Raw genomic sequence first — 4,019 nt, 5'->3', positions numbered from 1 at the left:
ATTTTATAGGAAGACTTACTTTACCATACTGATAGCTGTGGAAACAAAGAGGTGCCAATATCTGCAGCGGTTTCAGTCCCTCTTTTTAAGAAGCATATCAAGACCCCGCGGCGTGAAATTGCCAAGCCTGAAACCTCTGTCAGCAGCAGAAGGGCAGGCAGGGCTGACTCCGAGGGGAAGGGAAGGAGGGAGGGAGGGGAATCCTCCGGAGCAGAGTATATTTTCTGTCCAGCTGATCCTCTTCCCCTTCTCCTGTCCTTCAGTGTTAAAAAAAAAAAAAAACCAAAGTAAACAGACTCATAGTAAACGCCACCAGTCCTCTTCAAAAAGTAGGGGAAGAGAAGTAATCGAGACTTGGAGAGGAAGAAAGTTCATGAAAATATCACCGAGGATCCTTCAGTCCACTGGAAGCAAATATAAGCAAAAGATGAGCAGCCAGATGTGCGCAAACACATCGCCTCCCCCAAGACTGCTCCAGGAGAAAGCACCCAAGCGGGAGATAACAGCGAATCGGCTCAAACCAGTCAGTGGCTTATCGCAGTTTTCTGAGCTATTTTATCCTGTAAATATGTTTATTGATAAAAAAAAAAAAACCCAAACCCACAACATTTTCCCAGAGCCTGGAAGCAGAAAGCATGGCAGGAAAATGGCCCGGCCCTTTGCACAGGCAAAGAGCACAGACAGAAGACGCTGTACAGCACAGAACGAGAGCACGAACATCACCTGCTGAAAAGGAGCTTCTTTCCTCGCGTTACTCTGATAACGGAGTCAGTCAGGAAGCAGATTATTAATGAAAGCCTGAGAGCCCGGGGACTTGGAAGAACACAACGATGCAAAATGCTTCATACTTGTACGAAACGTTTCTTTTCCCCTCTCAAAATGCTTTTCAAAGCATAACGAAGCATTTCAATATCCCCAAGAGCTACATAAACAGCAAACGTCTCAGTTCTACCCATAAAACAAAGCCAAGGAAGGGAAGTAATTTGGTCAGAGTTGTAGTGAATTCTAAAGATCGAATTGATACTGAATTTCAAACACCCAAGTTCTGGACTATAACTCTTGTTAAAGACAGAAAACTTACAATAAAAAGCAGGAGTTAAAAAAAAAAAAAAAAAAAGGAAAATTTGTGGATCAGACATTACTCAATCTGTGTACGCAAAGTTTCCAGATACTTAACAGCCCTTCCCAAAAAACACGTGTTGTAGTTCAAAGCATCTGGGGTGGATTTAACACAAGCACCTGGGCAGTGTGTCAGCTGATGCTCCTGGAACAGCACAGTTGACTTTAATTTACCACTAAAAGAAAAATTTATGCAGAAACAGACAAACGCAAACAAGTTCCAAATACTTTTTTTTTTTTTTAAATGCCGAGTGTTTTAAAAAAAATTGAAGCAGCAGAAAGGGGTAGAAAAGTTATAAGCCAAGAAACATAAATGATGCGAGGAGAGCCTTTTTTCACTGGTTCAATGAACCCCAAATTCTGAGTTTCATTAAAAGTGAAAAACACAATTTAAAATATACTCTAGTTGAAAATAGACATTTTGCTGCCAAACTTTAAAAAGGCCAAGTGTTCGCCAAGTGAGCCTTTTTTTGAAAGAGTACACTTTCATATGCAAGACTTCTGGCTCGGGCATTTTTAAAACCTTCCAACTTTTACAAGTCAAAGTCATGACTTACAACATGACTTATCATAACCTCAGTCATACGGACTCCAATAAAACATACAATATTAGGCTCAAGGACTTTGAAGTTGTACTAAAGAAATGCTATTCTGGTAACTGCTGCTTAGCATGAGAACCTGGGAAAGGAAGGCAAAAGTAAAATGATTACGTTTTATAGGATCTCTCCAAGTTCCATGAGAAATCAAATTCTGTGTGTACCGTACTGACAACACGCAAACAAATGCAGTTTACAGAAAGGCTTTATTCAAGAAGCATAAAGTCTCGGTAACAGTTTAATCATCAGAAACTGGTTTAGTGAGCAATTTAAGGTTAATTGTTGACTTCATTCAGGAACGTGGTACAGAACTCAGCAGCATGAGTACAGAAAAATGCCTGAAAAAGGCATTTCAGACTGTTTGCAATGAGAACTGTTGCTTGTACTGAGAACTGTAAGGCGACGGAGACGCAGACGGATACACAGCTTGAATCACAAGCAGAAAATGACTGACAAGTTGAGGAAATGGCAGCTTTGGAGAAGATGGCAAAATAAGAGTTCTGGATGTGGAGAGAAGGTAACGCCGGCTGTGTGAGAGAAGCAGGAAAACAGCCAGTGGCCACTAGCGAAGGAGAGAACGCAAACAGCAGCAAAAATGACTGAAAGAAGGGACTTGGGCACTAGCTGAAATATGAAGGAAACGGCAGTAATATTACCATGTCTGTATGCTTCACCCCCACTGGTGAAAAGAAATAACACTTTCAAACTCCCATAGGTACGTACAGTCTGTGTTTTACAGACAGATAATTAACAAAACCTGACATGCCAGGGCATACCAAGTTTTCTTCCAAACCCAAACCCAGGAGTTCCGAATCCTGGCCATCAGCTTTATTCACAGGTCAGAACGGTCTTCTCAAAAAAAGGAGACTCCCGCCACAGCCATGCTGTTGGCAAGGGGAGATTTGGGAAAAGCAACAGAATTCTGACACCAACGAGCTTCACGAATACTTAGTCTGGGGCTCATTTCATAAACCAGCTTTATCTCTACGAAATTTATAGTATTTAATAAAAAAAATAAAGATGATCACAGCTAAGAGCTCTGCAGGAACGCTGTGTTTGGGGGGGAGCTGCACTCCTGTGGCACACCATCCCCCCAGGGGTGACGGAGGTGACAGTCTCCCACCTCTCGCCGGGGGCAGCCGGCTCACGCAGAGGAGATGGAGGTTGGTCTGTCTGTCCCTGCCCTCGGACGCTCCTCTCCACGGACAGAGCACACACTGGCTATTTTGTCCCATCGAGCGGCGTTTCAAGTTCTTGTCTTTCAAGTGGGAAAGAAGAATCTCATTCCACCCGCCCTGAGCCACTCCTCAAATTACGGGAAGTAACAAAGCTACTGAGGTCTTAATCCTCTTTGATGGCACTAAATCTAGCGTGGAAGAGCATTCAGTCTCAGGGGCACAATTCAATAGTATCTCTGCTCAGTTTGCCCACAAAAGTTGTCCCCAGTCCTGCGGACACCTCTGACCAGGAGCTGGACCGGAGCCACGGGCTTGGTCCCGCAGACCCGGGGGGAAATCAGGTGGATGGAAGGGGCGGTGGCTGACGGGATGAACCTACAACTGTTTCGTACGTCCAACCTAGAAGCCAAAAGGATGAGTACGCGTTTCCTATAACTCAACCGTTTACAAAAACGCACTGATGGTTTACCACAAAAGGCCCAGCCACGACAGGCTCTCATCTCACGATACACTTCCAACTGCAAAACTTCTCAGAAGTTCCATGAGGATATGGAGAGCAATCCTTAATGAATTCTTATCTAGATTCCAAGTTTGTCTAACAGGGCAAATTTAGCTCTAATATAATTATATGGATAATCACGCAAATAAATTCTCCCGGAGAAGACAAGCCCTTAAAAAGCAAACAAAGGGAAAGGGGAAAGGAGAAGCTGTGCTGTCATCTCTCCTGTCCCTCGCCAGGCAGAAATGTTTCCCGAGGTGGCTGTATCGGCGATTACCATACACAGTGCAAACTTCACCTGGGGTACCCAGCAGCCATGTTCCAGGCACGATGCACCACAAATTGTATTATTAAAAGCACCGTAATGTCCTTAGACGTGAGCTAAATCAAAAAAAGTAAAAGAGGCTAAAACATGGCTTTGTGGGGAATTGCAAAAAAAAAAATAATCCACAAACCAACGGAGGAATCGCTAATCACAAACCTGGTCTGAAACGGAAATATTTTTAGCACTACCGGAACTACTCTTTCTTACTATTTTTTCCTGGTACGATGCCACACGACACAAAGTTCAACCTAACAACCTTTAAAAAAATATATATTTAAAAAAAAAAATAAATAAAATAAACG

This window comes from Charadrius vociferus, unplaced genomic scaffold, assembly GCF_000708025.1.
Source record: "Charadrius vociferus isolate BGI_N301 unplaced genomic scaffold, ASM70802v2 scaffold54, whole genome shotgun sequence".
Classification (NCBI taxonomy): domain Eukaryota; kingdom Metazoa; phylum Chordata; class Aves; order Charadriiformes; family Charadriidae; genus Charadrius; species Charadrius vociferus.
This window is presented reverse-complemented; position numbering follows the sequence as displayed.